Raw genomic sequence first — 25,860 nt, forward strand, 5'->3', positions numbered from 1 at the left:
CTCAACGGCCACCATCTTATTAACAGCGCTAGGGGTCAACATCTGAACGCTGCAGCCGCTGCGACGGAGCAATTCCTCTTGAAAGTCGATTAAAGGAAGACAGAAGCCAGCATCAAAAGTCTTCAGATAAACAACCACCTTTCCGGGTGGCGGCGAAGTGATCACAGCACCAAATGTCGGTAACTCTACTCTGTCAGCCGGCGTAAGGCCGTACGCTTCCTTGAGAGTAGCAAACTCGGAGGAACTAGGGATCAAACCCATGGAGGAATCCATAAAAAAGATTTCGAAGATAAAGAGAGGGCAGAAGAAACGAAAGAAGGAGGTGAGAAACTAGGAAAACCCTTTCCATAAGTTATAGGTGAAAGGGGAAGGATTTTCGAAAATCCCTGACGCGGCTGACTTAACCACCACACACGTCGAACAGTCACATTGTCGAAACTGAAGCGACAACCAAGCAAATCCGTGACGCGTGTATCAGCAGTTAAGTCCTGAACATCATAGCTAGCTAGCAAACGCTATGATTACTGGACTGGGGGACTTGATGACATGCCCCTCAGAGCGGGCCTAGAATAAAGGTACTCCCCAGTTAGGGATCTTCAGCGAGGCCCGCCCAGGCCCATCATGGCTGCCCCAGCGGATCCCCAGCATGGTCGTCCCAACAGATCCCCATCCTCTGGACGCCCCAGCTGATCCCCAGCAGCTAGGCGCCCCAGCAGGACGACCGCGTGGAAGGCCCAGTCCCGCCAAGGGGCACCTTCCACTACAGGACAAGGATAACAGCTCCAGGTGAGAAGGAGAACATCCAGAGTATTATCGCCTGGACCAATCGTTGGACCTGACACAACGAGGAACACGACTCACCAATAAGGACAGCAGATCTTGTCTGGACTACAGTCCTTGTTCCTCATACGGACCGAGGAGGATCCTCAGTATAAAAGGATCACCACTTCACCTTGAAGGGTAAGCTATCTCTCCCGATTCTCAACCCTTACTCTCCATTACACTACTAACTTGGCTGCCGGAGCGTTTTCCCGGGACCTCCTCCCGGAGAACGGCTGATGGCTTTCTCTCTTTGTGACCTCTCAGGTTCTTCTCCGACGAACTCAACCTTCACCATCCAGGTGGTTGGAGCCCAGGTCGCATCAGCTGCATCTTGCCGTGAGTTCGTTGATGCTCAGCCTTGACTTTCCTACAAGTCAAGCACCGCTCCACAAACCAAGCTATATCCCGCTTCATGCAGGGCCACCAATAATCAGGGCGAAGATCCCTATACATCTTTGTCGCCCCGGGATGGATGGAGAACCTCGACTTCTGAGCCACCTCCATCAGAACATTGCGCGCGTTGTCCCAATAAGGAACCCAGACCCTCCGATGCAGGGTCAATAATCCTCGGCTATCATAATCGAAGAAAGCCACCTGACCAATAATATGTTCGCTCTTCCGGTGCTCTTCCTTCATCGCCTCGACCTGTGCCTCACAGATCCGTTCCAACAACGAAGTAACTACGGTCATCCTCAAACATAAATCTCTGATCGGAGACGCGACCGCCTTGCAGATAAGAGCATCGGCCACCACATTAACCTTTCCCGGGTGGTAGAGGATCTCACAATCATAATCCTTCACCACATCCAACCAACGACGCTGACTCATGTTCAGGTTCGGCTGTTCCATCAAATAACTCAGGCTCTTGTGTTCTATGTAAATAGTACAACGAACACCATAGAGGTAATGCCGCCAAATATTGAGGGCGAAAACCACAGCCCCCAGGTCCAAATCATGTGTCGGATAATTCAGCTCATGAGGCTTCAACTGCCTCGAAGAGTAAGCGGTCACGCGACCCCGTTGTATCAATATCGCACCCAAACCCGTGATCGAAGCGTCACAATAAACCACAAAATCATCAATACCCTCTGGCAGGGTCAGAATCGGTTCCTCACATAATCGCTGTCCAAGAGTCTCGAAAGCTGCCGGCTGCTCAGGCCCCCAGCAAAATGTCACCGACTTCTTGGTCAGCCGGGTCAATGGAACAGCAATCTTGGAGAAATCCTAGATAAATCTCCAATAATAACCCGCCAAACCAAGAAAACTACGAAGATCAGATGGAGACCTCGGAACCTCCCACTACAACACGGCCTTGACCTTGACCAGATCGACCAGAATACCCTTCTGATTGACAAGGTGCCCCAGGAACTGCACCGCGTGCAACCAGAACTCACACTTGGAGAACTTTGCAAAAAGTCTCTCCCTCCTCAATGCCTCCAGCACCTCCCCCAAGTGCTCCTCATGCTGCTCCTGCATCTTGGAATAAATCAAGATATCATCAATAAAGACTATCACAGACCGATCCAGCATAGGTCTGCACATGCGGTTCATAAGATCCATGAACGCGGCAGGAGCATTGGTGAGCCCAAATGGCATCACCACAAACTCATAATGGCCATAGCGAGTCCGGAAAGCTGTCTTCTGTACATCCTCGTCCCTGACTCGCATCTGATGATAACCCGATCGCAAATCGATCTTGGAGAACCAAGATGCACCCTGAAGCTGGTCGAAAAGATCATCAATCCTCGGGAGGGGATAACGGTTCTTGATCGTCACCTTATTCAACTCTCGGTAATCAATACACATCTGATGAGATCCATCCTTCTTCTTCACAAACAAAATCGGGGCTCCCCAAGGCGAACTGCTCGGCCTGATAAACCGCTTGTCTAACAACTCCTGCAGCTGTGTAGACAACTCCTGCATCTCGGGAGGAGCCAACCAATACGGTGCTTTGGCTATCGGAGCCGCACCTGGAACCAAATCAATCCTGAACTCTACCTGTCTCTCCGGAGGTACCCCAGGAAAATCCTCCGGATGAATCCTCGAAACCCTGACAGTCCTATCATCAGCAATCTCCACATCAATAGGACGATCCAGCTCCCCATGAGCTCCAGCAAATCTCTTGCTAAGCGTAAGCGATACAAAAGATTGGGCAGCCCCAAATCAAACAATACCAAAGCAGAGATACCGTTCACAAGGAATGATCCTAAAATAAAACACATAAACATAAGCAACAATAATATACCACAGTCAGTTGGAACGCCCTGCTCTTCGCCGCTAGCGTATGTGCCTGGCCCTGACGGTCGTCAGTAATCCTCAATGTCGCATGAGCAGGTGCTGACACCGGTCCTGCTGCAACCAAACTCGGATATTGGGCCCTCTTGTGGCCCCTATGATTACACTGGAAGCAAATCAGATCAGATACTGGGGTGATGGTGGTGGTAGCAGTACAATCCCTGCTGACATGACCAGTCCGGCCGCACTTGAAGCAGCCAGAACCACCCACCATGCATGTCCCCTCGTGCGATCTACCGCACTTACCACAGCGGCCTCGGCCCTGCTGGCCGTTACCTCTCGAATCCACCACCTTGGGCCTCTTGCCCGAACTCTCAACACTGGACACAGAATCTGGCTTCCTCTTCTTTTCCATCTCCAGATCAATCCCCCTCTCTCTAGCCCTCACTATCAATCTTCCAGCATCTTGCAGCTGGATCAGCTCACAAACTGTTGAATATCGCTCCTCAAATCTCATGGTATCGGGCCTTCTTCATCTCCTCGTCCGCCACATACTGCGGAACCAGAAGTGCCCTCTCCCATAACATAGCGGTGATCTCAGTCACCGACTCAGTAGTCTGACGGAGATCCTGGAACTCTCGCTCCAGCTGTTGTACCAAAATCACCGGTGAAAACTCGTCTCGGAACCTGGTCGAGAAATCGCCCCAGGTCATCAAATTAATAGCAGCATCATCTCCTATAGCATGCCCTACCTACTCCCACACTTCACGTGCCCAGTCCTTCACGAGGTAGGAATATAGTCTAACCTTGTCCCCCTCGGGACAACAGCTGGTACAAAAGGTGTTTGCAACATCTGCCAACCACCTTCTGCTCACAATGGGGTCCCTAGCCTCATGATAGTCTGGCGCTCCACATGCCCAAAACTCCCTAAAGTTTAGAGAGCGCGTCCGGATTAAAGCCACCATCTCAGCACGAAAGGCGTTCAATCTCTCATCAAGAATCTCCAGAATACCCTCCTTGACTGTGCCAAAGATCACAGGAGTCTGATCAAGGATACTACACTTAAATCAGACGAGATGAACTCTCTCGTTTGGTCATTAAGTTGCCCGGCTCCAGAACCCGAGCCAGAGCCCTCCCCAAAACCGGAACTGCCCACTGACCTGCCTCGCAATACCGTCATACTGAAAATAGACCATAAAACTATCAGATTTAGCATCAACAAACGCATCGGTGAACACATAACTACACAAGCTCCCTGGCTTCATCGCAGCTCTCCTTGAATCAAGTATGGATCCTCTGCTTCCAGTAGTACATGCATACTACCTTCCACATCAATCCGTACTTTCCTCAAGAAGTGCCTTAACTCAGCCAAGTCACCCTAAAACTGACAATTTCCTCACAGATAAGACTCCCAGCACTAAATCTCATCCTAGGCTTTCCTAGGGCAAACTCCACACCACTATCTGTCATCAGCTGCAAAAGGAACTCATGCTAACCTTCTTTAACTAGCTCACGAATACAATCACATATTACAAAGACTAGATAATTCTTCGAATGAGAGGTCTCTCCCTTCAATGGTTGGACTCAAACAAGAGTTGCGCAATAGAACCAAACCTAACCTTCTGAAATTATTTAGTTTTCATAATATGTAACTTAGAATATTCACCTACTAACTAGCTGAGATTAGCAAGAACTCCTAAAAGCACAAAGACGCAGCATTCGAGCATCCAGTAATCAGAACAAAGCATAACCTACTCAGGCCATCCTATCACTGACTAATCAGTACTAGCATGCAGATCTATAAGCTCATATAACATGCATACAAAGGCATCTCGCCTAGATCCTTATCCCTAATCTAGCATGTGATTCACAGATTCACAATTCAAAACATATCATAAACATGTATGGGTATTTTGGGATAACTTACTTGAGCTCGGCTGATTGCACGCACCACACCCTTTTCTCTTTTAGAAATCCTTTTTATAAAATTGTTTTTCTTTTGAAAATTTATACCAAGTCCTTAGTTTGAGTTCAGACACACCCGAGAGTGTGCCCGAATCCCTCGAACCAAGGCTCTGATACCAACTTGTAGCATCCAAAAATATGGTCCCAAAAATTTCATTTTAATAATAGATAAAATAGTATTTTCCACTAACATTCAAACATTTGAATATAACCCAATGTATCATTTTGTCATAAAATCAGAGTAAACATCATAAGCGGTGTCTCAACGGTGTGTGTGATGCAGTCATCCTAAGCTCTTCCCCTTCGAACCGGAAGTACCTGAAACATAAACTAAAAACCGTAAGCACAAAGCTTAGTGAGTTCCCCAAAATACGACATACCATACATAACACGCAATAATGAGATACGGGCCCCGCCCACACTCAGATAATAGTGAGATACGGGCCCCCGCCCACACTCGGATAACGGGCCTCGTACAATGAGATACAGGCCCCGCCCACACGCTGATGATGGTGAGATACGAGCCCCGCCCACACTCAGATAGAATTGAGATATGGACCCCGCCTACACTCATATAACGGGCCCCGCCCAATAGACATACATATACAAACACATACAAGTATCACACAGAAAACAAATATACTAACATAACCAAACGAGGGTCGGCCTTGGTGCCTTAGACCCGCTGAACCAGTGAGGAACTCACCTCGAATGCAGAAAGGTAGTTGAACGAATCCCGGCTCCAAATATCGACTCTACTCAACCCCTAAACATAAAAATATTTTCTTAAGTACAACACAAACATGCCCAAAAGTCCTTTATAGGTCAAACTTGGTCAAAGACTAAAGTCAAAGTCAAAGTCAACGATCTGAGTTGACCTAACTCGCCGAGTTGTCCTTCATCTCGTTAAGTTTATCCATTAGTCTGCAAAGTCGGGAAGAAACCGATCCAACTCGCTGAGTTCACCCATAAACTCGTCGAGTTCGCCAGAAATCCAACATCTTAACTCATTAAGCCAACCTTATCGAAACTAAGATCTTCATATCTCAAATCTTAACTGAAATGACCTCAAGAAGGGTAAAGTTTCCAACTTTACCCTTAAGAACCACCAAAATGGGTTCAAAACCCAAACCCTAGGCTTAAAAAGGTGAGGGCTTAATCATTAAGCACTTAATCACCAAAGGCAAAACCCCAAACTGTAGATCTGGCCCTAAAAGCTGAATGACTAAGTAAATTTTCCAACTTTACACTCATGCATGACTATTAGAAGCTCAAATTCTCAAAAGAAGCCATAAGAAGGGCTTAATAAATGCATGAAGCCCTTAAGACCATAAAGTTGGCACTTATATGCCAAAAGAGCTCATGAAGATCATAGATCTGATAGAAAAACACTTGGGACGTCCTACACCCCCACCAACCACCCAAACATGGCAAAAGCATAAAAACTAACCCAAAAAGAAATCTAAGCCAATATTAAGCAAGGTTAGAACTTCATACCCGAAATGTGTTGGAAATGGAGCAGAGAATCAAGATCTGAAAGCTCCTACTTTAACCACCACCTTGTACCAATCTTCTCTTCGTTCAATGAGCTTCAAACACACCGAAATACACCCACAATGAGCTCACAACACTCAAGCAGGCTCTAGGGTTTCGAGATTAGGGTTAGGGGCTATGGAGGCTGGAAATGAGGCCAACACTAGGGACTTAAGGTGTTTATATAGGGTGCAAAACCCTAAAATTAGGGTTTCCTTCCCATCTGCCAACTCGCCGAGTTGATGCTCCTCAACTCGTCGAGTTGACTCATTAAACCTCGCGGCCAAAACATCTTCGACACGTCGAGTTGAGGCATCCAACTCGACTACTCCTCCAGGAAAAATGCAAATAATTGAAATAAATTCATACCAGAAACCAAGCGTCACACACAATGCAAAAAAAATAATAATAAACACTTAGAATTTTAAGGAATTTACCTGGGAACCGGGCGTTACAAGGTAATTTACATTTGGTATTTTAGGCAATGATCGAATAGGTTATAAGGGATCCTTAAAATTTTAATCTTTTACTTTGAACTTTACTTAGTTAACAATTAAGAAAAATCAGGATCTAACATCCCATGTGAATGAAAGCAATTCTGCAAACAAAGTTTTCAAAGTATATATTTCAAAGTTTTCAAAGTGTATATCTCTCCTTAAGTTGTGTATTACTTTATATGAAAATCATTTACTTTTAGTAGGCATAAGTAATACATTGAACTTAGCTTTTACAATGTAATTACTGTATGAAAATGATTTTTCATTTAGGTATGTAACATACCATAATAATGGAATTGACAACAATTATACCGGATAGAGCATGCACTTTTTCGCTGAAGTTTTTTTTATCATTTGTCTTTTCTAGATTGAGCATACACCAAGGGATAGATTACTTTGCTTCACTAATATTGAACTGTTTATAGGCAGGTATTTCTTTTCCCTATAAATAAGTTAAATACAATGCAGTAACTTGACCTTTTCAATCTACTTAATTTCTATTCTTCCAAACTATTAACCCTTTTGTTTTTGCAGGGAAATTTGAATATTACTTCCAAGCATAAGAAAAAATGACCTAAAGGTAAAATAACTTCTCATTTTTTTGGATATTTCCAAAATAAGAAAGTCACAAGAACAACTATGCTTCATGACTGCACTCTTTTGTGTTGCAGCTTTGGAAGAATGTGGTCGATATCTAGAAATGATTAAAGTTTACGAAAACAAGCCAATATACTTTATGAAAGTAGAGTAGCAAGGGGCAAGAGACTCCAAAACTCCAAAGGAACATCACGAGAGCTGAACAAAGAAAATGCTTTTGTTAAACAACAAAAGCATCATTATCTTTGAATAACTTCGTTGAAGCACGAAGCTTTTATGTAAAAGGACTTGATCATAACCCATATAATGTAGAATTAAAGAAGCTATGTGAGGTTACTGATTCACAAATATCACAATACCAACAACACGAGGTCCAACTTTCAAAAGCTTTGACAACAGCTAAGGTCTTGTATCTTACTTGATTCATGTTTATATAATATAATGGTTAAATTAATCTTTTGAAGTCTCTATAACATGAGTTCATTATGCGTAGGATCTAGTGTCAACAATTGAAGAGAGGGGATTAACGATTGGGAAGGCAATTTTTCAAAAATTAACACGATTGAAAAAGCTGATATTAGATAAAGATCGTATACTTCACTGGCATGATCTTCTTATTTATGCAGAGGTTATGTCTAGTGGCTTCATTGAGGACTTTTATGAGACTAATATGTATTCAGCTCACCTTGACCTCATATCCTTTCTTATAGCTGCTATAACAAAGCAATTTCACCAAATAATAAATTTAATAATTATGTTAAAACCATAATTAAGTTTAATCCTTAGCACTTGAAAACATGTTCTCAGATAGTGTCGCACCATTGCCATGGGATAAAGAGAGTGCTTACACTCGTGATGCTATTGAGTTATACTATGTGGTTAGATGTTTAGGTTGAGAATAGAGTTTATGTCTTTATCTTGTCATGCATAACTTACAGCCTAAATTTATGTTCTGTATTTGTTGTTTAATTTTTTTTCAACCTTTGGTTTGGTTTGGGTTGGTTTGGTTGGCAAGCGGGATCAGGGGTAGGTTTGTCCAAGAAGAAAATTATTAACAATTTCTTACTGTTGGATTAGGTATCTAAGCCCAAAACTATAATTGGTATGTACTTGACTTGATTGTATCATGGTCCTTTTGGGTTGCCTTCACTCATGCAACTTGGCAGGATGACTAGTGGAGAGAGAGTAGAATTTATTATGTGAAATAATAAATTGGTACTCAAAATGATTTTATTAATATATTACAAGATTAATATATTATTTGGAAATCATATTATTAATTAGTAATTAATTAGAAATTAATTTGATATTAATTTTGGGATTAAAGGAACTGATTAATAATAGAGGGGTTGTTCATTGATAGTTGTGAAACTGAGCTACTGGACTCCTTATGAAGGAGTGGACGAAAATTATAGGAAGCCCTATAAGATTTTCGTCCAAGGCCTCATAATGAGGAGTCCATGGGCTGCTTAAGCGTTAAGCAGGAAATTAGGGTTTCCACCTGAAAACCCTAGCAGCCCACAGCTATATAACCCCCACCCCCAAGCATTAGAATTTCGGCCCTATGCTTCCTTGAAGAACCCTAGTTGATTTTTCTAGTGTTTCTCTTCTCATCTTGTTGCATTGAGTGCTTGTGACTCCATTAGAGGTGCAACATTTGAGGCACTAAGCTTTCAAGAGTCAAGGATCATCAAGATTGACTTTTTATTACTATATAACAAGTGAGGTAATCTTCTAACCCTAATTTTATGTATGAATTTCGAAATTGTATGCTAGGTCTAGGGTTATTGCTTTGGTATTCAATTTGCATGTTCAATTATTGAAAAACTTAGAACCAAAGCAATTAGGGTTGCATGATCACATAAGATTGTAGATATGCTCATAACCCAACAGTGGTTTCAGAGCATAGGATGTTTTTCAATTGAATTGATGCAATAGTGAATTGTCCAAAGTAGCAGAAAATCATTTTTTTGTTGTCTGAACTCTGAACTCGACGAGTTCAATGTGAAACTCAATGAGTTGGATGAACTCGACGAGTTCAGTGTCCAACTCGACGAGTTGACTCGTCAGTTCCCTAATTTTTCGATTTTCAGATCTCGTTTTGATTAGGATAATTACCATAATTCGTTTTTGATGCCTAAAACTGAATTTTCTGAAAGGTAATATGATATCATTATCATAATTAAAGGATTTGGTTAAATTTGGATGATGATAAGATTATTTTGATTTAAAATTTAACCTAGTATTTTGAAAGGTTTTTAAAATACACCCTTTTGGTTTTATAATTTAAATTTGAAATTAAAAGATTATTTTTAGAAATTTAAATGGAAAAACCTAGAAGATATCTTTATGGAAAAACCTAGTATTAATAATTTAATTAAAAGGTTAATTAAGAGACAATTAATAAATCCATATATGGTTTAAAGTTAACTTAATTAAAAGTTTAATTTATTGAATGATTAAATCACTTGGTATTTTAAAAGTTTAAAATGCACCCTTATACTATATAAAATTAAAAGTCTAATATATTATATATGTATAAGAAAAGTCGGTCTTACTGTTAGTAGGCCTCATTCACGAAGCTGGTCTATAAGGGGTGTTTAAGGAAGTGGCATGTAAAATGACCGTCATTGGGTATCCACTCTTACCCACCGCACCCTTGACTAGTGGAGGGTCGTTAGCCGAACAGGTAGGATAGGACATTAAACTCTCATTAAAAGTATAATGAATTATAAAGTAACTAAACGCTTTTATTAAATTCTCAATCTTAGTTACTTTAGGAAAAATGTGAATTTGATGCTAACCCATGAAATTTCACATTGCACCTTATTGGTCGTTAGTGGAGCGTGTGTGGTTAATCGGCACACTAATATGGGACTAATATTATTGTAAATGGGTTTCTCGTAAATTATTGTTGATCAATGGAGCGTGTGTGGTTAACCGGCACATTGATTAGGTGATAAATGACATCAAGAGTACCAAGCTAATTTGCATGGTTATTCACATCTCGTTTGTGATCCTCAGCATCCCGGTCACAAAGTGAGAGCATAATCGAGATTAAACATGTCATTGAAAAGTTCAATGAATCTCAATAGATCAAGGAATTTCATCTAAAACCTAATTCATTTTAGAGTTCATTTTCATGGTGGAATTGGTAAATCGTCATTTACCTACTTTCAAATAATTCACAATTGGATTACGACATCCCTCTTCTGAATTATGAATTATTGTGTTGGGTCTTAGCCTTAATATTTCATTTGGGTGTTATATTAAGGATTTAAATCAACTAACTTGAATTTTCTCCCTTTATAGATGTCAAGTTCAGACAACTATGGTCTTCCTCATTCCTTTGGAAAAGGCTTTCCTTTTGAAAATGATCTTCCACGTTTCAATCAAGGTGAAAGAACGTTACCTTCTTCGTTCATTGGTGGAACTGTAAATCATACTTCTCTTCCTCCACCTCCTCCAGTGATTCTCCCTGACCCACATTTTCGTCGACTTGAAAAGTTCAAGTTCACTCAAGACCTATTGGCATGCAAACACCGAGATGGAAATTATGTATGTGCACACGTCCTGAAGATGAAGTTGCACATTGACAGACTGGGAATGTTGGGTGTCATTTTCCCAAGGAAGCTAGCTGTTGACTTAGTTCTTCAATCACTTCCTGAGTCATATAGTCAGTTCGTTAAGGACTACTATATGACGGACCACGATGTGACCCTTATTGATCTGACATATTTGCTAATTGCTGGTGAAGCAGCAATTCTTTGGCACACTGGTCAAGCAAATTTGTTTGGAAGATCTACCTCCAAAATTTCCATGGACATAGGCAATGACAACGAGGGTAGTCCAGAAATGATTTCTTCTCCTAAGGGAGAGAAATTGACCAAGGTCAAAAAGTTTAACCGTAAGAGAAAGGCCAATCCTGAGATAGTTTCATGTGTCACTCCTAAAGAGTCCATCTGTCTCTATTGCCGATTGAAGGGGAATTGGAAGCGAAGCTGCCCTGACTACCTGAGAGATCTTAGAGATGGTAAAGTCAAATTGTATGACTCTAATTCAGGTACATCCACTATCTAACTTTATTAAGTTCCTGTTCATAGATTCTTAGTACATGATGTGATAATTTTCATTTTGATGTTTTGCAGAATCTAAGAGAATGAAGGAAGCTTAAGAGGAAGTAAAGGCTAATTCTGATATGAAGAAATGGATTTCAGTCACATGGTTCAATTATCAGAAATTGGAGCTGCTAATTAGGAGTTATGATAGATTGCTTAGGAATATTTAGAAACATAGTTTTCATGTGTATTTGCATTGTAAGGACAAGTTTTCCGCACATTATCAATAAAGTAAATTTTTGTGGTTTATTTTATTTACTTTATGATTACTTGCAATGGAATTTATGAAAATTGGTGTTTATATTTCTATTATTAACAATGTTGAAAATGGATTTGATTCTTAGTTATATCGCTTGGGGTAGTTTTATAATTTACCAAATAAAGAAGGATTCTCATCACCCAAGGTTCAATTGGACAGAAACTTGGAGTCATGCGATTTGAATTGTGTGATGTATGAGAATCTTGATCTTTGGTAAATTGAGACTAATTCATTGTTCACATGTATATGTGAATCAAGTGAAAGTCTAAAGGATCTAGTACATACTGATGTGAACTGGTAAGATCCACCACAAAGGACGATAAAGTCTATTCGTCATGATTTACTGTTGGTTCAGTGAATATGGTTATGCTTACAAGATTAAGTGTAATTCTGATACCTTGAAAAGTCTCAAAGTATAGAAGAACGAATAAGAAGATTCAATTGGGCAAAAAGATAAAAGTTTATCCAATCTGAAAGGGAAGTAGAGTATTTTAGTATCGTGTTTTATGATCATCTTAATGATTGTGGAACCATGTCACAATTGATCCTCTAAGAACATCTTAGTGCATTTGTATAACTAAGAAGAGGAATCAGGAATTATTGAAATGGTTAAATCAAAAGGATGAGTCATACTTCGTTCCAAAATCAAGTTTTAGAGTCATACTCTAGTTACTCCAAGTTATACTTTGAGTAACATGTTCTAAGTAGGTTTATAACACCTCATGAAATGTGGAGTAGAAATGTTTTCTTTCTCTAGCACATTTGAAATTGGTAGTTGTGATGTTTTGGTTAAAACAAAGACCAACTAAGACCAATTATATGAAGTGTTTTCTTGATAAAACCCACACTAACTCTTGAATATTTGTTTGTCGAGGAATGTTCCTTAACAGAGAATCTTATATGTCGAGAGGTCAGTGGGAGTCTTAATGGTCTTGAATAATTTCAGGAACTAATGAAGAATAAACCTTTTAGTAATCACTACCACACGACCTGAGGTTGATAACCTATCGTGTTAACATATTCTTGTTTCTATGTCATTCCAGTTAAGTTAACCATGCATGTGAGTTCTGTGAGTTCTCATTTGACCGCATAAGGCAAATCACCTTCATCAATGAAAGTACATTGATATGTATGGGTGAGCTGCTCAATAACATGGAAGCACTGGTAGGCCCTTGTGCTACCAGATGGCAAGAAATTAAGATTAAGCTAGTTCAGTCCATATAAGTTTGAGTTTGTCATAAACCTTGTCTTATGATAGTGGTTGGAAGTGAAAAATTCACATGGATAGGAACAGATACACCATAAATTCTAAATGGAAAGAGACTTCTCTCTACTTCATGAAAATAATTGTGAGGAAACGCTTTCGCTAGTAGATTTTAAAGGATTGATTAATATCATTAGTGTTAGCGGTTGTGATAATTGCATTCTCAAATTTGAGTATGATTACGGCGTCCATTTTCGTAGTTCGAATTGTGAGAAATGGCAAATAGTTTGAACATTTGGGACTTATTGATATAAGTTCTGAAAGGGTTTAGACACATATGAGTTATCTAATGAAAGTTGTATGAGCTTGAGAAGTCTAGATAAAGACTTATCGAAGCATCTCGTATCAGAAATCTGAACTTTAATAAGAAAGTCAATAGGTATTGATTTCTAAAAGTCCAGCTAATTTTCTGTGTAAATGTCAAAGCTAGTGGGAGCATAATTGTTATGCTAGTAAGGACTTAATCGTTATACTAGTAGGAGCATAATTGTTATGATAAGTATTGCAAGTTAGCAATACTATTTATAGGAAACAAAGTTTTCAATTTGCAAAGTTGCAGAGTTTGGAAATTGTTTCGCTATAGTAAGGCTTAAGGGAGAAGATACTTATACTTCATTCCGAATCTAAATGCTTAGTTTGAAGTTTTAATGGAACTTAGTCATAAACATATATGAATTTCGTGTTGAAGTGATTCAAAATAGGAAATTAGATATATGTAAATATTATAGCAAGAGACTGATCAAGTGCCATGTCTGTATGTAAGACATCATGAATCGAATCACATATGCTTGGACATAGGATCGATTGCATGTGATATAATATTCACGTGTTCTGATTTTCCAAATGCCTAGCGCATTAAGAGGGAAAAGGACAAGAACCGGATATGACTAAAGTCGTTAAACAACTATCAAGGACAAGTTGAGGTTTACCAAAGATTGGTTGCTTGTGGATAGTTGGAAGTATAATTTTGGAAGGACCATATTGACATATTCTGAGTAAAGGTAACTCTTGTTCAGAATTGATAGTCATATGGGAATATGGAAATGTTTCCATAGTAGGAGTTAGTTATTGAAATCTGTGTGTAAGATTAATAACTTTAATGCAAGAATGATGTTAAAGGAATCCTCTTTGAATGTGAGACTTCATTTCAATGGAATTGTATTTGTAACCAATCTCCAATGGAATGCTTTGTAATATCATTGGCAAAGTCTATGTGACTTTGGTGCCTTGACATTACAAAAGGATCATTGCATTTAAGTTTAGACTCTAACAGATTCTAGTGGTGGCAAGAATTTGGTATTCTTACACTTGAAATAAGAATTTGGGAATTGTGAAATGAGCATCATTGGAAATGTGTTTAATTGATCTGTTTCACAAAGAAAGGACCATAGATAAACATAGTGTGCGTATTTTGTGCATGGCATGACTAATGTTTTAATTCAAGTATTAAGTTGATTATTCGAAACATTATACAATGAGTAAAGTCTAATTAATATGGTGATTAAATAAAAGTGTTTTTTATTTATATTCAAATGTTTTGAGACCATAGTTAATTAGGTTATTCTTGTGTTTCACTTCGCATGTTTTACTTCCCGGATAATTGGATTATTCAAACTATCCACAGTCGATCATACTTTGGAAGTAAGTAATAAAGTAAGACTGTCGTGAATTAGCTTGTAGATTGTCTAAGTGTTTAGACATGGCAAATGTTTTCTGCAATGTTCATGAGTACTCCTGAAATAGGATTTGAGTGTTGGATTAAAACCACGCTCATATAATTACTTCATGGATTTTATCACGAGTAATTCTGAGATGATAATATCTTATATTCTTGAAACAGAGACATATGACTAGTTGTTTACGATTCGGCTGTGCATTGATAATACGTAAACACATCAGTAACTTGATGTTATAAAATGTATTGTTGTGTGTGATTTGATGAGTAAATAGTGCCAGCATATGAGTCGAAGTTTATCCGTTTCTTTAGCACTAAATGGGCGAAAAGCGATATATGTGGGCCCCTCGATGATTTAGTGATGACATCTGAAGCGCTTGGCCAAGCCTAGACTAAGTTGATGTGTTCAATTGTAGTCTGAGTCAGTCGTCATGAATCGGAAGTCGGGAAACAACTCTTGGACAGAGACTCATGTCTCACGTCCATACGATATCTTGTAGAACGGTGGAATATTTGATCACTTATCTAAAGGACGCGTCACTAACTGGATCAGAGTTTGACAGCAGCTTTTGAAAGCTATAATTGCTGGTCAAATTTTGGAGTCATACTTGCAATAATAGTTATTAGACTTATCCAAGTGGGAGACTATTGGATTAGGTGTCTAAGCCTAAAACTATAATTGGTATGTACTTGATTTGATTGTAGCATGGTCCTTTTGGGTTGCCTTCACTCATGCAACTTGACAGGATGACTAGTGGAGAGAGAGTAGAATTTATTATGTGAAATAATAAATTGGTACTCAAAATGATTTTATTAATATATTACAAGATTAATATATTATTTGGAAATCATATTAGTAATTAGTAATTAATCAGAAATTAATTTGATATTAATTTTGGGATTAAATGAACTGATTAATAATGGAGGGGCTGTTTTGCAAATCATTAATAGTTGTGAAACTAGGCTACTAGACTCCTTATGAAGGAGTGGACGAAAATTATAGGAAGCCCTATAAGATTTTCGTCTAAGGCCTCATAATGAGGAGTCCATGGGCTGCTTAAGCATTAAGCAGGAAATTAGGGTTTCCACCTAAAAACCCTAGCAGCCCACAGCTATATAACCCCCCCCCCAAAGCATTAGAATTTCGGCCCTATGCTTCCTTGAAGAACCCTAACCGATTTTTCTAGTGTCTCTCCTCTCATCTTGTTTCATTGATTGTGACTCTATTAGAGCTGCAACATTTGAGGCACTAAGCTTGTTGGGTTTTTATTCAAAAATCCGGTTTCACAACCGGTAAAATTGACAACGGAAGCTTTAAAAATGTTGAATAAAACTAAAACTATTTTACCCACCAAGGATCATTTTGCAAGAGTTAGAAAGATTAAAACAACCATAGAAGGAAAAAAAACATAACAACCTTTTAAGACATTGATCCTCATGGAAGGTTGGAAGTTGATGAAGTGTGGCATGAAACTCTAAAGCAAGAGTTCTCTGTAAGTATCCACCAAGCAAGAGTAGAACTATCAAAACATGCTAGTATTCACTTGTAATTTGTTGTTCATAAACCTTTGAAATATATATACCAAATATATGTTCAAAGGTGAAGCAACAAAGGGACTTTTTCTAGCATCAAAATGCAAGAGAATGGAGGAGAATAAGAGGGCTTAAATCTCGAAATTTGGCAGCCCTATATGAGCACCATGCTCACGGTTTTGCTAGCCAAGAAGAAGAAGAAGAATGAAGGCTTTCAATCATACCATCTAACCTTCCATGCCCTCCCTTATATAGAGGCCAAAAAGCAAAGGGAGACCATAAAGTAAAAGAGGGACAACTTTGTCCCAAGCATGGCAAAAGAAGACCATGTTTGGTCTCCTTACAATTTTTGAAAAAGGCATGTCCAAAAGAAGACAAAGGTTGTCTCATGGCTAGTTTTTATACACATACATGTTATCTTTATAAAAGTCAAGTATTTTTATAAAGAATATCCAACACACACACACACACACACACATATATATATATATATATATATATATATATATATATATATATATATATATATATATATATATATATATATATATAACTAGTCATACATAAATATCTTATTTTATACAAAACTATCTTTTACATAAATTGTAACTAGCTTATTTTATATAATCAATTGACGGTAACTTGCTATATGGTGTGACCCTATAGGATCATATATTATTAGCAATATCATTCTATAATGACTCTTAGGCATACTAGATCTTTCAATCTCCCACTTGCACAAGACTCATCATAGATTGATACAGACAGCGGTGAACGTCTAGCAACATTTCACTGCCCCCAATAATATATGACGAAGAATGCCATTCATCAACATCCAATTCCCAAAAGCTCTAAGCTTCAACTGCTGTATTCAGGTAAGTTTATCAATTATCCCTTTGTTACAGACATCCTGTTGAAACATGAGCCTTGGATCGCAATCAATCTTATTTATAATTCAACTTTGGGTAACGCACGTTAGATGTCTAACTCTCACCGAATAAGAGGAACAAATCCCATCTTGACTACATAAGCCTCTTGTATAGTTCACACCATACCTGAATATGACTTTTATAACTGCACGGTTAAGGAACAACATTTGGTCATATCAAAGCACAGTACTCCCTATACTCAAGTCCCACTATGTATCTCAGGTGTTAAGGATACAAAGATAGTACCTTTTAGTCGAGTATCACTCATAACTGCTATCTATGAGATGATCTTGATGCGGGTCCGTTCAGTACTAGTTCTCTGACAAGTACCTATGAAACTTGGTTACAACCTCTTGCCTACTTTCATCTAGTAAGAGTCAACCAATCCATTTCATATTAGTCTTACTTCATAATTGCTCCCACAATCATGACTGACTATGAACCTTTAGAATAATAAGATTATTCATGGATTAAACATGTTAATATAGAACACAACAAGTATTAATGTAATGATCATATCCCAGTATATCAAAACATTATTTAATAGTTGTTGTTACAATGTTCCAATATCCAAATACTAAATCCAAACCAAAATCCCATTTCTAGAATAATAAAAGTATTATGGCTTAAGTGTGACCACTCATACTTAGCTTAAAAGGAAATACTTTATTAATGGGTTCGACTAAATTTAATTTGTGTGAATTTCGTGAATACTATATCTCCATATTTGACTTTTACTCTAGGTATAGTTAAATATCTTGGAGAATATGATTGGTGTTCTTTCGTGACATAGAGTCCCTTAGCTTGATTAAGTCAACTCTCGAAATCACAAAGATTTCTATGTGATCCTTAAATGGAAGAAATCAACATAGTTTTTCAATAAACTCATTCATCCAATCATATATGACTTCAACTTCAAAAGTTGTGTATTCTTATTTTGTAGTAGATTGTGTCATTATGTTTTGCTTGGACCTCATTCCAACTAAAGTTACTCTTCATTCCAAAATGAAGTCATAATCCAATTATAATTCATAATTATCTATGTTTATTTAGAAATCAAAATCATATATAGCTCTTTACATTAAGATTTTGTTCTAAACTAATTATCTCATATACATTCTCTTAGCTCTTCTTAAGTACTCTTAGAATGTTCTCACAATCATCTAGTGACTTAGCCATGTATTTAATTTTGTATCTCATGATATGACATAAATGATGGATCCATTTGCCAAGCAAATAGAATATAAATCATTTTATCTAGCTCAACCTATGTGCTAGGTCCTTTGAGACAGACTCAAAAGGTGTCATGTAACAATGTCAAGAATCTTCCAAATGAATCTTGTATCCTGACCTCTTTCAAGATATTGTCATTTCATGCAAAAGAATTTTAAAACCTTTAACATTCATCTTTATCTATCTCTTATAGATTTTACATTCCAAGAATATATCTTGTCATTCCTAAGTCTTTCATTTTAGAAATACTTTCCGAGTCAATGTGAAAACCACCTTGCATAGTCGGAATATTATTTCAAATGATTAAGTATGTCTCTTTCATACAAGATTAGGAATATCACTATCCTCCCACTAGTTTTTAGTAAACACACATGTTCTTTTTTTTTTATTTTGATATAAAAGCATACCTTGTATCTTTATATTAAAATGATTATTCCAATCTTGAGATGTTTGCTTTATATCCACAGGTGGATCTTAAGCCTTACACATTTGCTTAAGATAACATGGATTAAGAAAAGCTCCAGGCTAAGCTATATAGATATCTTGTAGTAGATGTCTATTTAAGAAAAACGGTTTTTCTTGAAATCTATTTGCTATATCTCATATTAAGAATATGAAGTTATAGTAAATAATATCCTTGTAGATCTAATCATAGCTACTTGTGAAAAGGTTTGATCATAGTTAATGTCATGAGTATGATAAGGACCAAAGTCAATGACATGAGTATGAGAAAATCCTTATATAACAAGTATTACTGAATGTGTATATACATCCATGTATATATTCTTTCTAGAAGAATCTCTTACTCCTTCTAGCATTGCTATAGAGAGGAAGAATAATCAATCCCATACTTGATTATTAAACATGGATTACATCTCAATGTTTATAAATCTAAGTCATTTTTCAGATTCAAGATCTGATATAATATTTTGGTAGTTGATGGTTTAACTAGAAACCATCAAGAACTCATCAATGAGAGATTCCACAATTCTCAAGTCATAGATGATTTCTACCATTATTGTGAACAATTTGTGTTTATGAATAACTATTATTCATGTTTAACATTTTCTAGTGCCAACAATTGTTACACCAGGCTATGGTTCTTGAACTACTTCAACTTCCATGTGCCTCCCACTTGCTTTGTTATTAGAATCTTGCTTTCTGCTAACTCAGCTTTCAGAGGAATAAAGGAACTTATTCTTGGTGGGTTTGTATATAATAATCTAAATGCCCTTTTAGAATATTCTACAATTATGTAATTAGTTGGAGTTTGTATTCTAGATACAATTAATAGTGATTGAAGTATAATCCCAAAAAAGTTAAAAGGATGACATTTCTACTGATTAGAAAGTAAACTATATCAAGTAAAGTTTAATTTACCCTTTATCATCATGAAGGCTTTAGATGGTACTAGTGGGTTGTATCTTGTGCTTAATCATAGGCATTCATTAGAAAGGAATTCATACACCAAAGTGTATAGTTCCTTAATAATTATTTTCTCTACACTTTAGTGAAAATATTATTAGGAATCTTTTATATATAAATAAGATTCACATATGTCAAATAATCTACATTATTTGCCTTCAAAGATCCATTTATTGAAGTTAGAATATGTGGATTTCATTTATACAATAAAGATAACAATGTCATGGATAAGTTTGATTTAAAACAAGTTTAAGTCAAAAGTGCTTGCATATAGAACTTAATTTTATTTATAGAATGTTGATATTTACTTTGTAATTCTATTAAGAGATCTGGTCTCAGAAATAGAATTCAATCATTTCAGAATATGAGTATTATCGTCATGAAAAACGATCTAGTAAATAAGCAATCATTTAACTAAATAACTGAGACTTAAATATTTAGACATGCTAAATTTAAAACATATATTGTTCCAAAACAAATATTGTTTTATATTGCAAGCAATTTATGTTCTAAGCATAAATTATAAACTAAACTTCGAGAGTGTAGTTCCAACTTGCTTGTGCACAGCTACTTACTCTTCTGTAAATATTTGCAATCAAGTTACAAATATTATATTAACATTTAAGTACCAAGTACTTGAGTGTTACACAAAAAGTATAAGTTCTATCCCGCAGATACATGAAGTACTAGTCTCTTCCAGACTTTCTTTCTAGATAAGAGGAGCAGTTCCTCTACTAGTGTCCAGTTTCTTCACAAAAGAAATAAGATCCATCTATGTGGGCCTTATTGAATTTCTTGGGCTTAAAGGTGTTTAGTCCATAAAACATGGGCCTTTTAGATCACACAAGGTGACCCTTTTAGCTTTGCATTATTCCATTGTTTAAACTAGCTTTAAATCAAATATCACTGTATTTATTGGAATATTGGTTGACCTGTTATATCATCAGATATATATGCTTAAGTTATCCAAGACTTCCTAGAAGTCATGAATAACTATTCCTAGCTTGATGTTAGAAGCATCTTGAGCATCACGGTGATGCCTTTACTAGGTAACATATTTAGGTCTATTACTCAAAGTAATTTGTTTAGGATTAGGACCTTCAAGTGTATACAATTTCATATCCCTCACGAGATTGTTTCTTAACACATGAACCCATTCATTGAAGTTGTATCTATTGAATGTTATTGTTTCACTAAGTCATTTAAAGAGAAATGACATTTCATGGTTATGAGAGTGGATTATATATCTACAAATGTTTTAACACACATCATTTAGTATTTTCAATATTCAATCTTTAATAATTAATACCCTTTTAGTTTCTAAAAACATTAATTATCAAAGTCTAGGATCCAAGTTGCAAAACAGATAAATGGTTAGGTATCATTTATCCCATCCATCCAAATTCAACCCGATAGATATCGATTATCAATTATATCTTACCATATAATTCCTAGATTTATGGGATCGCTAATAACAAATTTAATTAGACATGTTTGATCCCATTTATGCCTCAGAACTCTCTTGCTTAGGTATCCTTTATCACAAGAGATTTCCGATCAAATCATCCAATTTGAAAAACTTGTGTAATCAGCCTATAACTTGGTTATAAAAATCGCGAAGACACCTCGGCCATCAAAAGATAACACTAAGTAGTTAGGTATCCTTTATCCCACTAGTGTATACAAGAGACGTGTTAGTGTTCTTTAAAAAAGGATTGCATAGATTTGAGGTTTGTAAGGGATCTTTGATGTTTTTATAATTCTAGTTTAAAAAACATGTTATATCATGGTTATTGCATGCATTCAATAAACCATGGTATACTTTAGAAAATCTTATTTCATGTAAAATCTCATTTTTAACAATGTTCTACATATAAAACTCGGTTTTATATTATTGACGCGATCAAAGTTTTAAATTAATAACTAGTATTAAGTTATATCGTTTGAGCGCTTTAGAACATTTGGAAACCTTTTAATAAAACTTCATTTTATAAAATAAGGTTTGGAGTTTGATAAGTTTACAAATCTCTATTTTAAACTTATACTCCCTCCGTCCCAAATTGATAGTCAATTTTTGACTTTTGAAGTCTTTTTTCTTCAGCTTTAACCTTAAATATTGTTATTTGTGTTATATATTTCTTGATAAAACTTATAAAAATGAAAAAACATTTAAAATATGATTCATTCATATATTTTGCATCAAGTATTATCTATCAAACACAAAAATATTTAATGTCAAAGTTGAAGAAAAAATACTTCAAAAGTCAAAAGTGGACTATCAATTTGGGACGGAGGTAGTACAATTTTAACCCCGAAATTTTACCGGTTACTAGTTTTAACGATAAAGCTTGTTTTATTGCAAAACTATTTTAGCATCTTATGTTAAAAGGTAAATTTCATTAAAACCAAACTCTTTGTGATGTTTATTTATGTTCAAATATTATTTTGCATTTGAAAAACTAATTTATCAACCATAACATAATAATAATAATAACATAAACATAAAACATCACAAGCATGCATAACAATTATAATATATGTGCATAAACCAAGCCATTAACTAGTAATAATTTTGTGAGCCATCACAAAATTATCAAGTCCATTCCTAAAGGGACATAAAGGACATTTATCTTGTAAAGTCTTCGTGTGCTCCCACTTGCTTCAACACCTTGTAGCAAGTTTATAAAAATAATTTTATAAAGTTTGAGAAACTTTAATAAAATCAAGTTTATAAACTTTTGATCTTCAAAATGGTCACCATCTTCATTCTTCTTACATTTTTATAAAAACAAACTATTTCTAAAATTAATCTATTACTTACAAAAATTAACAAAAGAAAACTACCTATTTAATTATTACATACCATATGAATAAATAAATAGTTACAACCATTTTAAATAAATCAACACATGCAACAACACAAAGGTTCATGGCTAGTTTATGCACATCATACATATTTATATACTCAAAAATATATAAAACAACTTTTTGTTTTTCTAAGACAACTTTTATGACCAAAAAGATGCATGTAAACTTTTGGTCAAAAATAACAATTATAAACATTTTAAAGTTGTCAAAGAAAATATGTATGGATTTTTCTTGCAAAGAGAAAACCATCCATGTTTTCCAAAAACAAAGATTTCATCAACTAAACAAATCATCTAACTAATCTTGCAAAAATGGCTCTGATACCAATTATTGGGTTTTTATTCAAAAATCCGGTTTCACAACCGGTAAAATTGACAACGAAAGCTTTAAAAATGTTGAATAAAACTAAAACTATTTTACCCATCAAGGATCATTTTGCAAGAGTTAGAAAGATTAAAACAACCATAGAAGGAAAAAACATAACAACCTTTGAAGACTTTGATCCTCATGGGAGGTTGGAAGTTGATGAAGTGTGGCATGAAACTCTAAAGCAAGAGTTCTCTATAAGTATCTACCAAGCAAGAGTAGAACCATCAAAACATGCTAGTATTCACTTGTAATTTGTTGTTCATAAAGTAAAAGAGGGACAACTTTGTTCCAAGCATGGCAAAAGAAGACCATGTTTGGTCTCCTTACAATTTTCGAAAAAGGCATGTCCAAAAGAAGACAAAAGTTGTCTCATGGCTAGTTTTTATACACATACATGTTATCTTTATTAAAATCAAGTATTTTTATAAAGAATTCCCAACATATATATATATATATATATATATATATATATATATATATATATAACTAGTCATATATTAAATATCTTATTTTATACAAAACTATCTTTTACATAAATTGTAACTAGCTTATTTTATATAAAGCTATCTTTTATATAAATTGAACTAGTTTATTAAGATATAAATATAACTTATAAATAATCATACTTTATGATATATTTCATAAGTTGTTATATCTCCAATAAATATTATTTCCATAAATAATAAATTCCCAATTAGTAAAATATTATTTCCATGAAATAATAATTTTCCAATTAAATACAAGTGTTGATATATTTATTACTAATCAAATTATATTATAAATAATCAATTGACTGTAACTTGCTATATGGTGTGACCCTATAGGATCATATATTATTAGCAATATCATTCTATAATGACTCTTGGGACTACTAGATCTTTCAAAGCTTTCAAGAGTCAATGATCATCATGATTTACTTGTTATTACTATATAACAAGTGAGGTAATCTTCTAACCCTAATTTTCTATATGAATTTCGAAATTGTATGCTAGGTCTAGGGTTATTTCTTTGGTATTCAATTTGCATGTTCAATTAGTGAAAAACTTAGATCCAAAACAATTAGGGTTGCATGATCACATAAGATTGTAAATATTCTCATAACCCAACACTTACAGGGTATAGTTGCTTCCTATCTTGAGATATTTGGTGATGATGACGAGACAAATGCAATTAAACCTTCACCTTCAATTGGTTTGTTTTTTTATTTATTATTTTTAACTTAAAAGTATAAGCACAATTGTTTTCTATTTGGATGACTCTTTTTTTTGTAATTATTATTCAACTTTAGGAGCAAAAGATGGTTAAAATTGGGTGAAAGTGAATGAAAGAAGAACCCTTCATTCCGTTCTCAAAGAAGAGAAATTTGTTATCCCTGGGATTCTTCGTTTGTCTCCGTTAAAAATCCAACTTCTATTTGTGTTCTTCCATATTTCATTTTTAATTTTTAGTTTACTTTTTTATTTGGTAATGGTGGATGTAGTGTTTTTTGATGTTTCAAAAAGATCCAAGAGCTTCTATAAGAAATTCAAATATAGGAATTGGTCCCTTCCATCGTGAACCACGTGAAGTCACATTTGATCAAAAACAAAATAAGACCCACCTCATTATAAAATAGTTTTGTATTAAGTCATAATTAATCTCATATGTGTAACAGCGTAAATTTCAAAACAATTTTTCACTTTTAAAGATATAATTTCATTCGTAAATATTTTCAAATCTCAATGTATCACATATCAAATCCATAAAAACACATCCCAAGATCAAAATGTGTAAAACTCCAATAGAGTGTACTGATCATGCCGGCGCCTTCCCGCGATCCTCACTGGTACCTGAAACACATAACACAAAACACTGTAAGCATAAATGCTTAGTGAGTTCCCCCAAAATACCACATATAACACATATTAGCCACTCGAGGTTATAACTCTGTGGGCCCACTGGCCCTAACTCTGTGGACCCTCTGGTCCTAACTCTGTGGACCTTCCGGTCCTAACTCTATAACTCTGGAATACACACAACATAAATCACATAGAAATAATGCAGTGCAACACATCACATACATAGCATACAAGATACTCTGTCACATAACTCTACTTACCACTCAAGGTAAAGTATAGTGAGAGACTCACCTCGGATAACTCGGTAACCCTCGGACTCGGAAAATACTGATCTAGCCTACGCCTAATCACATAAAATAGTTACTCTAATCAATACGACTTTCAAAGTCTAGGCTAAACCCTCTCTAAATTCTCTAAGAAGGGTAAAAGACCATTCTACCCCTCCAATGGCTCAAAAGTCCAAACATTGACTAAACTCCAATAGTCAACGAAGTCAACTCTGACCAGACTCGTCGAGTGCACTCGGGCGACTCGGTGAGTCCACACGGGTCCCCTGAATCCTTCTAAGCCTCGCTTGGCACGTCGAGTCCCTCCTCTACTCGTCGGGTCGCTCTGCAACGAATCGCGGGGCAACCCCGACTCGACTCGTCGAGCCCACTTATGGACTCGGCGAGTTGCTCCCATAACATCTCTCAAATGA

The 25,860-nt window shown here is 36.2% G+C and overlaps 1 pseudogene; it reads left to right on the plus strand.

The window, feature by feature from the left end:
* The first annotated feature begins 259 nt into the window (after positions 1-259).
* LOC145105505 (uncharacterized) lies at positions 260-24,879 on the plus strand (annotated as a pseudogene).
* Positions 24,880-25,860: the final 981 nt, after the last annotated feature.

This window comes from Lactuca virosa, chromosome 4 (genome assembly GCF_052849685.1).
Source record: "Lactuca virosa cultivar CGN04683 chromosome 4, Lactuca_virosa_CGN04683_v6, whole genome shotgun sequence".
Lineage (NCBI taxonomy): Eukaryota > Viridiplantae > Streptophyta > Magnoliopsida > Asterales > Asteraceae > Lactuca > Lactuca virosa.